Source organism: Danaus plexippus, chromosome 5, assembly GCF_018135715.1.
Source record: "Danaus plexippus chromosome 5, MEX_DaPlex, whole genome shotgun sequence".
Taxonomy (NCBI): domain Eukaryota; kingdom Metazoa; phylum Arthropoda; class Insecta; order Lepidoptera; family Nymphalidae; genus Danaus; species Danaus plexippus.
The window spans coordinates 7,620,066-7,635,220 of NC_083539.1; the positions used below are offsets into that span (position 1 = coordinate 7,620,066).

The 15,155-nt window shown below is 30.9% G+C and overlaps 3 non-coding genes across 3 annotated transcripts; 1 reads left to right on the forward strand and 2 right to left on the reverse strand.

Moving 5' to 3' along the window:
- Window positions 1–840: 840 nt before the first annotated feature.
- Trnag-gcc (transfer RNA glycine (anticodon GCC)) lies at window positions 841–911 on the forward strand. Its single transcript has one exon. It is a non-coding gene; the product is annotated as a tRNA-Gly (tRNA).
- A 2,370-nt stretch (window positions 912–3,281) lies between these two features.
- Window positions 3,282–3,352, reverse strand: Trnag-gcc (transfer RNA glycine (anticodon GCC)). The gene has a single exon. It is a non-coding gene; the product is annotated as a tRNA-Gly (tRNA).
- A 6,968-nt stretch (window positions 3,353–10,320) lies between these two features.
- Trnag-gcc (transfer RNA glycine (anticodon GCC)) lies at window positions 10,321–10,391 on the reverse strand. Its single transcript has one exon. It is a non-coding gene; the product is annotated as a tRNA-Gly (tRNA).
- Between the last annotated feature and the right edge of the window lie 4,764 nt (window positions 10,392–15,155).

Below are 15,155 nucleotides of genomic sequence, written 5' to 3' on the forward strand. Positions count from 1 at the left end.
TTACCAATATGAAGAATACATTTAACAACACAAATATATACAATAAGTGTAATAAATTAAGAAAGGAGTATATTATATTTTTGTGAGTCGATCTTTTTTAACTGGCAATACAATCTAATATTTTTTTGGTAAGTATTCATTTCCAGAAACTTAAGTTAGTTTAATTTAACGGATTGGAACTTCTTCATTTTATATATCATTGTAAAATCAAGTTGGAATTCGGACGATTGATGCTAGACTGTAGCAGTAGAAGCAATGTTTGATGAATTTAATTATGCTCTTTGGATATGGTTTCCTTTGAAAACGAAATATCTTATTATTAATTTAACAACCGTCATATTGCAATTTATATATTTCAAAATATGCAGACAAAGATAATTGGCGTTGTTATTAATATTGGATTAGATGATGTTGGTTTTTAGTTATTGATGTTAATTTATTACGTGATGTTGGCGGGATATGCTGTGCACATATTTACGCGAACATAAACCTACATAATAAGGAAACGTTTTGATCGGAAAACACTTGTGATGAATACCTTTTAAAGAAATAATTATGTATATATTTCTACTAACTGGGTATTATGTAAGAATTCAAATTCGCTGGATTTTCTGAAATTGAAAATTATTTTTCATATATTCTTTAATTTTACGTATTCTCTTGGGATGTTATTTCATAAACTATTTAGATGATACATTAATATAATGTTTAACAATAAAATGCAAATAATAGTGCAAACACAATTTACTGTCTATATAATATTTTGAATCGCTTTTTTTAAATTTATAAACTTTAATATTAAGAAAATATATATGTACTATATATGGAAAATTAGATGTAGCATCGGTGGTTCAGTGGTAGAATGCTCGCCTGCCACGCGGGCGGCCCGGGTTCGATTCCCGGCCGATGCATCTCTTTTTAAATTTCATTTTATTATATATAAATAAAAACTGTGCGCTATTTTTGAATTTTAATTGTATGTTTGCTTTAACATAATTTTTTATTGTGTTTTTTCACTTTTTATGAGATCTCAACTATATTCTGCGTACAATGTCGCAAAGAGCTTGTATTTTATGATAAAATATGTACACTCAGAAAAGACAAACGGGTTTAAATATGTGGGAATCTATTTTGCTTGGAGCCCAAAAAATATGTTTATGGGATATTAGTGATGATTGGAAAATATTTGAAGTCCGACTGAAAACATTTTAATATATTTGCAACGGTTAAAATTTAAATTAGTGTCCATATAAATAGCTCGTGTTCGTCACATTAATTTATAGCCGTAATAGCTTTAAATTTTCAGTGAGGACAAACAGACAGTGTTTTGTTTTGTGATCATAATTATTTAATTATCGTTGTAATAGTGAATCTCGAGAGTTCTCTCTTCTTGGGTACATTAACTATGAGTAAACAGTCTTTAAAACAAGTAAGAACTATAGTTAAATAAATATTGAGTATAAAACTACCGACAACAAAAACCATTTTCTAGCTATGGTGCGGACAAATAAGTAAATCGCTTGCTCGTCTTTGGTATATCATCACATGAGGCATGAGCCCAAAAAAAATCTGTCATTCATCCCAACCAACCGTAGTTAGGCTTAGAGTACAAAAATATCATTGCAATAAGTATAGGCAGAGGAGCTGTCTTCGTGTTCTGTCTCCATAAGAAATCTTCGTTTCTTGATTCTTCTTTAATGCAGTTCTTGGCCACATGCATTCAACATCTACTTTGATGGTAGAGTATTCTTGAAATCATGATTTTTGTGACATGAGCAAACTTTTTTACCCTATTCAGTTTTCTACGAATAGATCCTTCTGTCTATTTTTATTGTTATAATTTTTTTAGGATTTTCGGTGCACAATTTGAAAGACCTGAGATAAGTTTCAGTTTTATTTTTGCTTGACCTCGAATATACTAACGGATTTTTTAAAAATATCAATGAAAACACGTAGCAATTTGTCGATATGAATAAATTCGTTATTTTATTTATTAAAATTATAATATTAAATTTATTAAAATTATATACAAACGTTGTAACTTACTAACTGACTTTGATATATGTGAAAAAAATAACAGGTTTTTGGCCCCTTCATAAATTTATAAAATGAACAATTTGTTCAGAGACAACATTTAATTTAGGTCTTCACGTGTCGTTCTTCTGAGAAAATAAAGTCGAGTCTCTTGGGAAATACAGGCTTTATGAGATAAATAGATTAAAATTTAATAACCAAGATATTGTTCTACAATACAGACCTTTATTATATGAAGCGGATATTGACTTTTACAAACTGTTATTATACGTGCGTTAAGATATTATTAATATGTCCCTTTTATGAGTCTTTCTTTATGGTAAATACTAGGTACCAGCCCCGACTTCGCACGGGCTCTTTACAAAAAAATTAAAATAGCCTATTTAATTTTGAGAATTATGAAACTTGTATTATAATAACTTTCAAATGGTACGCCCGATTTAAATGATTTAAAAAGTAACTCACGGATACTAATTTAGGCTTGAAAACGAAGTAATTTATTTTGATAAGACTTAATACCGTATTTATCTAAATAGCTTTCCAATAAACGCTTTAAGAATACCAATTTTTTAAAGTTGTAAAATGGATATAGTATGTTATCCTTAAGGTATGAACATATGCCACCGCGGACTGTTCTTTACATTTATATAAGATACACAATTCCACCATATATTAATTTGTTATATCTCAAAGACTTACGGCAGCGTTTTCGCTAAACCTCTCAGACGGCTAATATTGTACCGACATCTTCAACAAATATCGTTAATGTACACATAAGTAAATACAAAAACTTAACAAATTATATACTAAAACCTTTCTCGAGAATCAGGCCATCGAGTGGTGATAATTGTTTGCTAATCGGTGTAGTAGTTTTTCCGTTTATTGCGAACAGATAGACAGACAGACGCGGTCAGGGACTTTGTTTTGTAATATGTATATTGATATTGATAAATTAAAAGAAAAAGGAAAGTAAGTTAGAAATTTAAACATTTTTAAATGATATTAAAATACGTATTTGTATTATGTTGTAGTGTGATCGCTTAATTTTTCTGATTATTTGACACTTGAAATTTTGCTGTGACGAGGAGTTATTTGAATTATATTATTTGTTTGTCTCACTCTCAGTACATTTTTATAACAAATTAGTTAATATGTTCAGATTTTTTTTATATATATACAAAATAATACAAAGATAAAATAATAAATAAATTATCTTTAAGCAAATAAAGCCAAAAAAAAAATAATTATGCATCGGCCGGGAATCGAACCCGGGCCGCCCGCGTGGCAGGCGAGCATTCTACCACTGAACCACCGATGCTTTGATGTGCAAATCGAAAATAGAGTTCGGCTTAAAGAGATGAAACTTCTCAGCATTCCATGAATTCACCGTGTAGGTGCCGGGTCCGTCGCTTTGCAAGAAGAGGAGCTTAAACAGTGTCTGGGATTTGCGACCCAGGTGTAGGCTTAAGGGGCTCCTATCTAACGCGCGTTAAACGCTCACCTCGTGTCCAAGCTCCTCTCTTTACCTAACCGAATTTGAAACGAACCTACTAGGGCTGCCTTCGAAGTACATTTTAAGAATGAATTGATGTTGGTTCTGGATAGGCCCAAGTCATATGGCATGTTGTAGAAAGATTTAGCTGTTATACCTTCCGTTAAAATTTACAACGAAACTATTGTTTCAACGCGGTTAAATTGGCGAATACAGAAATATGTCTGGTCAGGACGCCGACGCACAAATATCCTCTGGGATTTTGTATGGTTTCTCATAAGTATCCATCATTATAGTCGAATCCGGAGCCGCTTTAAGGATAGAGTACCTAAAGCTTGAAATTGAAATATTATTATGTACATAGATGATAATAGAAATGATTTAGTTATATCTATGCAAAATGTATTTGTAGGTATATATTTAACGTGATTAGAAGTTACTGGTCTGATTGCTCCTTATCGAGGCAATAAGTACGAGAGAAGAAAATGTTCTCATTTTAATGTAATTGGATACCACGCTAGTTTTTTTATGGAATCGCCATTTCGTTTAGACGTTTAAGACGTTCATAATTTATAAATAAATGCTTTATACATACAATCATATACACATAACTACTTATTCTAAAGTTTATATTTTCTATACTTTGAAATGCTTTGAAACTTTGAAATTTCATAAAAATCCGTGCAGAAATTTTAAATAATATAATTAAACAATAAGTGGCAATGTGTAATTAATTACTTTTATAATAATAGTAGGTTTACTTTTTTCACTTTTACATGTTTATATTTTCGTATCGGAGATAAAGACATGTTTGTATAGTTCCAAAGAGACATATATATGTTAAATTGTCCTACTGCCCGTGTGCGAAGGTCTCCGTGAACACCCTGAGGCTTTCTTGCTTATCTGTAACAATGAGTTTTAGTAATACATATATAAAATATAAAATGAATTATACCTAGTAAACTATTTTTTTTTTTAATATGTCCGTCTTTTGGCGGACTCTATACTGTAAGATTAGGACAAGTACACACTAGAGACTCAGCGTTTCCCGTTTCTCTATAGATAACCAACATCAATATTATAATGGATTATAATATTTTTATGAATGAAATCTGTTAATATACAGTATGTTGTATAACTTGATGTATGCCGGAGAATAAGCAATGTTTTACAGATAAAAAAGGTATATTAAGACGGTCACAAAACTTTAAAATGCACAGGGATGTTTGCCAAGTCGAAAATAAAGAAACTTCTAAAATTGCGTTTCTTGACAGTTTTATTTACGACTTCTGTGAGAAAGAATTTATCCTCGGAGTTGGCAGTCAAAAAATTTTTAAATTATCTTAAAATTCCACTAGAATATTTGAATATTTTTTTATCTCATATTTTATTATAACATTGTTTTAATGATATTATAAAGAAAGTAAAATATAACCGCTGTACTGTAAGTAAAAAACATACATTAATTTGTTCGTTTATTTTGCAAGCCAAGAAATTCTTTACAAGCGATTCACACATTATTATACTCAGACGATATCGCAATGTTGTCAATTTATAGAAATTTGATGCATTGCAGTCATTATTAACTACATGTTTTTATAAACTAAATACTTAATAAAGTTTTGCATAACCAGAAAGGTTGCGGTGTATGAATTGAACTTGTATTTATATAAGCCTCTCAAAAATATTTTTCATGTAGTTTCGATTATATTTCTTATGCGTCTATTATCAGTGTAACTGTTAGTATGTGTCACTCAGATATCAAAATAACTTTTAAATTTCTTCTAGCGCCATCTAGTTGACTCATAAGTACAACTTATATGTATATAATCTATATCTGTCACCACTGTCTATTGTTAAATAAATTAGTTCATAGAGAATCTCCTACGTGTTTTAATAGTACCAAAATAAGTAAACCAGCAATATATATATATATAACATAACTTTTATACTGAGTTTTCTCTCGAACATGAAAGATATGGAAATTCTTAGTACGTACTCGATCTTATTATAAGTTATAACTTTGATTTATTACGAATATATTATAGAAATGATATAGTAAGGCAAGTTGTATTCACGACGGAGGACTTGTTAAAGAAAAATTCTAATAATTTAAAATTATATTCAAGTAACTATTCAAGTTAGGCTAACTTAAACAGTCTCATTTGATATTAATATTAATACAACTATATGAGTGAGCGGAGCCATCCAGCGGACCAGTAGGGATGCTTCCATTGTTCATTTTTTAATGAATTTTGTTAGTGTTTGCAGGTGTTGTACGCTGTCTCACTCGGTTTCGTTCCAGGTGTTGACATTATTATTGTCCTTACCAAAATTGGTTTGCGATCGCAGTTGTTCGGTGCTGTGTCAGAGGAAATGTTTTGAGAGTAAATATACATAACTTTAATTCAACGTTTTCAAATAACACTATTACCTTTTTATGTCATTGTGTGTTTTCTATTAATTGATATACAAATAAATAATAGTTCATTTAAATGAAACTAGTATTATTCGGATATACTACGCGGATTTTATTATTTCAAAAAAACTACATAATCCCGATACACATATGTGTGACAGAACACATCTCGTCTGCCCGTGATCGCGGTTGCTGCAAAGTAACCGAAACGTCGGGATTATGTAGTATCTTAGATCTCATTAAATAATAGTTCGTTTATTATAGAGGGCCAATACATTTAAAACAGTTACAATGAAACAGGTTAAGAGACTCTTGTTGTAATTAAATCATTCATTAATAGTTAGTTAATATATTCGGAATACTTACATTTTAATCTTTCCGTTTATTATTTCCACACTAATTACATACACACTCATAATATAGATTTCTGTAAAAAGAACAAATACTGCACGTTTAACGTGAATGTTAAGGTGCTACTAAGGAATCTTATTCTTTATTAGCTATCTATAAATTTTCTCATCGTAATACAAGAAAAGCTAATTTAAAATTCTCTAAAATGAAACAACAATGTACATTTATAATGAAAGATAAATTAATACCAAGGAATAATTATAATCTTTCTCGTTTCCAATACATTGACCAATGTAGAATTCCATCAAACCATGTACATTTATCGGGAATGCTAAATCCTAAATTATGATTTATATAAATTCAGCGTTATAGTTTCACTAACCATTGCACGGGTCGTATAGGTTTACGTCAAGTATACTGTATATTGTACATTAACTTCACATTTAATGAAAAAAATTAGTTAGAGTACCTACATTTTGGTTTACCTTCGGCGGAAGCCCGAAGGCTTTATTTATTGTAACTCCTTATGGGAATTAATAGAGTAATATCTATATCTTCGTTACATGTGGAAAACTTACTGTATATGTCTCGGGAGTGAAGGCTTTTATAATGGCTTTAAATGAAAGTTTAAATTATTTTACCTAAGAAATATGATAACTATAAATCCTCAAAGAATGTTACTGCCATTTAAATTATTATCCTCTTAATGTACTCTATAAAGTAGATTGGTGATAGTTGTTGTTACAGAATCGTATCCAGTCTGTCAACAGCTGAGTTACTGAGATAAATGTCATTCGACTCGAGGGACTTATTCGTCTGTGTTAATATCCACGTTTTGGCAATATAGATATCAATAAAACTATAAACTTACAAATAAAGGATAATATATTTAGATAGTATCTTGTTTCTCCGTAGTTTTATTTGAAAGAAACACCCTTCTCATTATTTTTATTAGTATTTGAAAAGTAAATAACATAATGTTACATTACACAGTCGTTAAGTACAATCTTCTTGATTATTTATTATCTTTTATGGATTTGACCGTATTTTATCCTTATTTTTTCTTTTCTCTTTTTACATTTTCATGATCATAAGATTGACTTTTACACTATTATTTATAACGTGAAGGACAAGATAGTGTGTCAGAAAATAATCCTTTGATCGACTGATTCAGCCACAGACAATAAAATCAAATATTTTTATTCTGTTTGCAATAGCTATAGAAGATTTTAAATACTTTAATAAAATTGAAGTTGTGTTTTAATGGGAACTTGCGATTTAGAACGTAGTGAGAGATCCTTTGAAATCTCAAATTTCACTTATGTCACAACTGTATGCTCATACAGAGTTTGTATCATCACACTAAATAAAAACATTAATAGTTTTTCATTCATAAATCTCCTCATACTATAGAATTAACGTAGGTTATTAAAAGGAAAAGCTTCGAATGTGTGACGACGTGATTGTGCTAAGCCTACTCCAATCATGGCTCTGTCTTTAATAACTCCTCTATTGAATAGAGTATTGTCGTCACGCGCAAAGCAAACGTCGGACAAGGGGCTTACTAAATGCACCATGACAGTACATTCACTTTGACCAATCAGCTCTAGTGTGGCTCTTTGGAAATGACAGCTATTCACTATTAAGTCCTTTGAGTATAACTTCGAGTAATCTTGTCTCTGGTCTATTAACCTATTCTTTTGGACACTTTTGGGTCGTATTGCAATGCTGTTTTGTCTGTTATTATCCATAATTTGTCTTTAAAAGTTAATGTATTTTTACGTAGTGTTTAAGTTTTTATTTTAACCTGCATTATATTAAAACATTGAGTTGTTATATTCGAGTGATTGGCTTTTGAAAATGTTGTGTCACAAATTATGAATTTCAAATACAATCGGCCATTTTGTGAAGATTTATCTCCGCTGAGACATTTCTAATTCAACGGGGTTAATTTTTGAAACATTATTTCTGGACTCTCTCTGACGCGTTCATCCGATAGCAATAATGGATGGGAAAGTGTAATAAAAGGTAAAAACGACACAAAACCATTCATTATAACGCAGAAGCGCAATCTCATATAACGTTCAAAGGAATTCCTTTGACCCGTCCGTTATAAAAATATACAAAGGTATTGTGCACTTAAGTGAAAATATTGACATAGATAGCCACAGATAAAAGATAAACATTTAGGAAAGATAGAATTCGAAATATTTTTTTTTTTTTTAAATTTTAAATTCAAATGTGTTTTACATGATTTTTTTTTTTGTTACATAGAAACAAAATCCTTTACTGTGTCTTATTATGCACGGTAATTTAAAAAATGCACCATTTTCTTGGTTATATTTGTTTAATGATAGGACCTATAAAAGAATTAAGGAAAATTATAACCCGAAAAACAGAGAAGAGTTTAAAAAAAGTCTGTAAGTCATTGGATTTAAATGAAATGATTATTTTTTAAATTTTCCACATCTCTTTGGATGTTTCATAATATGCCACTGACCTCCGACTGAGACTGAGACACAGTCTAAAGCCAAAAACTCTACAACTCGTAAACTAAACTAAGAAAAACCATGAGAAACAGAAGTCAGAGTAGTTTAAGCAATATATTTACCACGAGCTTTTATACACTTGAAGATTAAACAAACTACGCCTATTTATTTAACCAAAAAACACTATTCTAAAACTTTCTCATCTTTTTGAAGACCGGAGTTGGATCTTCTCTTCGTGATCGTATTGAACGTAATTTAAACAAAATGCGTTTCAATTATTCCAAAAATCCAGACACTTGAATGTTTAAATAAATAAAAAAAAATCTATTCCTAGTTTCATTTAAATGAATACTCGCGAAAATCTTAGATCTCATTAAAATCTATTCCGATAAAAATATTTTTAATTTGCAAACGTACCAGGACTATCAGTATAATCATTCTGAGTTAGCATCGTTCCACTATATACTGAGAGTTAATAGTTTTTCAATTATAAATCTTCTCACATTATAGTATTAAGGTAGCTTATTGAATGACAAACGGGAAACGCTTCGTATGTAGAGTGGCGGTGATAACTTGGACTAAGTATACCGTAGTCCAAAGGCCTTTCTAAGTTACGCCTCACTTTTAATAGTTAATGTATGACGTAATAAGGTTTTATAACTATATAGATTTATATCACAAGTGATTTCATCAGCCTTTCTTAATATTTTGTGTAGGAATAAAATACTTTTTTGTCAACCCTATAACGTAGAAAAATATGTTCTAAGCTATGTTATTTCTGTTATACATTTTTATTCCTGTAAAGAAAAATATAAACAACAATATTAAAAACGAAGCTATGATAAAATATTAATACACAAACTGTGTATAAACCAGAAACAAGGAATCGAGATTTTAATGAATCAATATGGATTGTTCGTGTAATGGGAAATCGAAAGTTATAAGTAGTACAAAATTATGTTACTCTTGCTGTAAGAGTGCGATTTATGTTCAACTAACTTTATTAACGTTCAGTTAAAAAAAAAAAATTCAAAACCAAATGTAGAATTAAGAAAATATCTGACAGTATAATGTGTAATAATAATGAAAATAACATTGTGCCTTTAAACATTATCTTCATCCGAGATGAAAGTTGTAGGCAGATGGTATTCATACCAGCCTTCACCTCACACTATCTAATGAGGCGAAAGTACCGTCCCCACACAGCATCTCTAGAGATTTTCGACCACACTAACATAAGTAGTTTAATATAAACAAAACTTGAACTTTAGTACCAACGGAATTTTAACCGAAATATTTAGAAAATATGTATATTATGTTTATCATTCTTATCGCATTAAAATGAAGTTGGTCACTTTTAGAATTTTGCAAAAGTAATTCTTAATAGTAAGCAATTTGTTCTGTTCTAATTGTAAGTATTGTAAAAAACGACGTGACGAATTGTCATATATAATATGAGAATAAAATTTACAATCTTTGGAATAAGACAGAATAAAATAATTACCTTATAGAAAAAACCAAGGCAAAATATTAATTGCATCGGCCGGGAATCGAACCCGGGCCGCCCGCGTGGCAGGCGAGCATTCTACCACTGAACCACCGATGCTATACGTCTCATCCGATTATTCTTTGAATTATCAGTCATTTGCCTATATAATTATAAAAACTTATATCAACTATTTGCTCTCTACTTTATTCAGACACAAAATTCTGCTTTAAGTACATCAGGAAGTGAAACTATAATAATTTGTTCAGGCCCCTTATCGAGAGTACAATTTGAATAGATGGCATCTATACTTGAATGGGTGATGATCAGTTTATGTCAGGGGAAATCCGCTGGATGCAGCGGTACAGGACCGTAGGAAAGGAAATGTTATATAATAGTTATCATAAAGAGATAAAGACGATAATTCTTCGTACATTAAAATATGTCATATATGAATATTTGATTGTTTTAATGAAAAAGGGGTTTTTATATCAAAGGTGGTAAGCGAGCAGACGGCCTACTTAATGAATGGTAGTCACTATCGCTCATGGGCATATGCAACATAAGGGATGTTGCGGATGCGTCTCCAACCTTGATTGTGGAAGAGGAAGAGGAATGGGTCAGAAAAGGGCAACCAGCTCTCTCACTCATCGGACGAAAAGCAGCCATTAAAGACTACTTCACGTCGATCTTCTGTGAGAGGGTGGTACTTCCATGGTTGGGCCAGACCATGTTCGAGCTGTAGTTACTTGACCACAGTTAGGCTCCAGCTAATAAAATTACAGTCTCAAAAAAGTATCATGCAAGATAATTAAGGCGTCTTTCCTCTACTTAATTTTTTGTGTTTAGCAGAAGACTAGGTAGACCATCGAGGGATATAACAGTATAATTGAAAATGCATATTCATGTAATTTGTTTGATAATATTTTTTTTAGACTTTCACACTTATCAAACATTAAGTATTTCTTTATAATATCAGATATTTCAATTACTATTACTAACAAAAATACTCGCTTAACGTTAAAAGTATATTTCCTTACCTTAAAATAATATGTTTATTTCAATAATTTCAGGCAAAAATTTTTTTTTTACTATAATTGCGTCAGTATATAGACCATCAGATGTATGAAATTTTTCAATAAAATATGTAAATGTTTTATTATTGCGAAAATCATCTGTCCAACCCTTATTACGATTTACATAGCAATTAAAACTTGGCGTCATTACTTCTCAGAACGTGTCCCAATTATAACTACAACGTGTAACGCTTTTTAATTAAAGATTAATTTAAATTCAGTAATTTGGTTACAATGACAATACATTAAAATTATACTACAGCAGAGCTTCAGGGAAACATTTACTGTTGTGGAAACTGAATAGAGTAATATTTAATTTCTCGCGGATTAAAATATTGATAAACATCATAAATAATGATCAAATTGTTAGCAGTTATCACTTTTATTTTAATATAACTGTTAATTCTCATTTATTAGTAACTAATATTTATTTATCGTTAATATGTTTTATGCATTGTTTGTTTTTAAGTGTTGTATCGGAAATTCAAGCGGCATCCATAATAGTTTTATCAAGTTTATATGAAAAAACCTATCTATTAGACTTACTGCATAGTCGCATTTGTACAATAAAATAAAAAAAATATTACAATTGAGAGTTATCAGCATATAAGAAATGATTTAATATAGACGTGGGGTGCTATAAGTGAAATTAATGGATATATTTTTGAGAATAAACAGATATGCAAATGCGAATAACGATGTAAATTGTTTTTAGGTGGTAGAGCCTAGAGCTGTGGTCAAGTTAAAACAGCTCGAACATGGGCTGGCTCGACCGGGCAAGTACCATCCTCTCACAGAAGATCGGCGTGAAGTAGTAATAAATGGCTGCTTTTTGTCCTATGAGTGAGCGAGCCGGTTGCCCTTTCCCTTTTCCCACCCTTTCCTCTTCCTCTTCCACAACCAAGGTCGGCAACGCATCCCCAATATCCCTTACGTAGCAGATATCCATGAGCGACAGTGACTACCTTCCATCAAGAAGGCCGTCTGCTCGTTTTGTCACCTTGCACATAAAAAAAAGTGTAAATAAGTTTGAAATAAAAACAGGTAACTACATATATAAGCAAGTTCAACTGTTAGTATGTTTTTAAAGTTTGTGAAGTGTTACGGTTATAATAAGAACATTACTAGTTAAAAATATTCATATTTCTGTTTGTTTAACTCAAATTTAACGGTAACAGTTATGTGATTACGCTATAATGTTTGAGAAATGAAGGCAATAATACAGACAAACACAAACAGAGAATACAGGAGCAATAGATTAAGTTATAATTCTTAGTTTTAAAACAATCACTACCTTAATGAGATGTTCATTAAGGATTATTATGTTTTAATAGCAAACTGGCACTCCGCCAGTTTACCTGCATAATAGTTACCCCGTTACAAACACATTCTGCTTCAAAGACCAAAATCCTTTTGGCTTATGTTCAAATGGTAAAATTTTGGTCCTAAAGATATTGCTCACGAGTGCTATGAACAAAGAAAATAACTAATTTGGCTTTGTGCTTGATAAAAAATATAATCTAATAGAAATGATTCAAACATGGCTACTTCTAGGATATCTGGATAAACATTTTCGTCATAAATATTTTCATATATACGTTTAGAATACTAAAACAAATACTCCTTTTTTATACTAGACATAGGTTTAAGTATAGTTACAATTTAAACAGTATTTTAGTAAACTGAAAACGCTGACTAGACTTCGCTACTAAAGTTATATACATGTAGGAAACGCCTATATTTTAATACACTATAAGTTAAAAAACAATTCCTTACTGGAGACGCAATGCTTTGATACAATTTCTATTTAACTAATTGTAAGACAAGTATAATCTTGCGTGGCTTATGATGTCCGTGAGATCTCCGATGACTGGTCCATCAAAAACATATCAGACTGAGACTCGGTTTTATATCGGTTTTATGATTGCGTCGTGAAATACTAAATAGAGGTGAGAGATGTGAGAAATTTGGATTTTATGATTCGTGAGTTTATGGCGTACCACTGTGTGATAAAGTGATAAAATAACTCCAAGTAAAAGTCATTATTTCTACACAGAAAATCTTAGATCCAAATAATTATAGTGTTGAGATTATCAAAAACAAACATGATTTCTTAAATATCTCTATTTAATCTTATAGAATTTTAATGTTTCATAATTATCTCTTAGGTACTTAAGGCAAACGACCAGTCAAGACTTGAAAAACACACTGTGACTAAATGTTTGACATACATTTATAGGAATTCTTCATTAATTTTGATGTGTTCTATTGTTCTCAGGATCGTTTTAATGAATTAATGTTATAACGCAAATAAACTTCATATTTCATTATTGTTTCCATGTTTTATTAAGTTCACTGAGAGCCAGTCGCATTCGTATCTCAGATAGATTAGTGGTGCACCTTTCATATAACTTTACTGAGTTGTATGTATATTTACATATTACCAATATCATAAATGAAGAATCAAAATGATTATCGTATGATGATTTAATTATAATGTAAATACATATGGGAAATTAATATTGTATTGCGTGAATTCAGTCCGATATTTTTGGTAGCAATGTACCAGATACACATATATTAAAGTCTTTGATAAATTCTTATGACTGATGTTTTGAAATATTATCTATGCTCTAGTTTTTTGTCAAACAATTATAGGTATGATAGAGAGTGGAGACGTAACACAGTCGTTCCGACAAAGTAACTTCGTGGTACAAAGCCAGCGTTCCTTAATTAACATTAGCTCGTTTATAGCTTGAAACATGAAACACGTGGTTTCATTGTTGAGACAAGCTGTTAGAATAATATCGGACTCCTGGAAAATGGTTGCCACGTAAAAGTTTCTTAGTCTTAGCTCATTCGATTGAGTCAGAAATAACCAACATTTTTAAATATTTCTCCTAGATATATACTAGAAATAAAGTCAATAAAACGTGTAAATAAGTTGAGTCTGATGTAAATATATTAATGTATTTATCATTTAATATAATTAATGGATATTTAATCTGAGATAAAATCTCTTTTATCAGTCACCTACCGGTGCTTATCCAACTATATACAAAAACTACTTCCTGTGTTGTCGATAATGACTAAGTCTCTTTACACTGTGATCGTCTTTATTAACGGCAAATATTTCTTGACACGTCGCGTCGCTGACGGTCTAATGACGTCAAATTACTGGAAGTGATCAACGACGCAGCTTGAACCAATATTTATGACACTGAGTCAGATTGCACTTCCAGCTTCTATGTATGTGACCGCACTTTATGGGTCTCCCACATGTGGTTTTTATTAAAACAATAAACTTTTTCTTATCTTTTTAGAAATTTGGTTAAGTAGAGAGAGGAGCTTGAAGAGTAGAGGTGGAGGGGCCCTTAAAACTACACCTGGGTCGCAAGTCCAGGCACTGTTGAAGCTCCTCTCCCTGCAACGCGATGGACCCGGCATCCCCACGGTGAATCCATGGAATGCTGAGAGGTTTCGTCTCTCGTACAGTATATAATCGCATATGCGTTTGTTGTACAGATTTTTATTAGATCTCACAAACAGACACTTAATTTCCTTTTGTGGTATATATATTATGGATTATATAATAAAAAAAATATTTCATTTGTATTTGTGATTTCAATATTGTTTTGACAATTATTTTTCTCTTAACTCACTGACTATCTTCATGGACCAAATAAAACCCTTCCACGGCTATGAAAGTTTTGCGAGTGAAGTCGCAGAAATAATTTAAAACAAACTCACAAAGATGACTCAATATTTCTTATTTTTACTTGTGTGTTGTTTAATTCAAAGCTGTTAA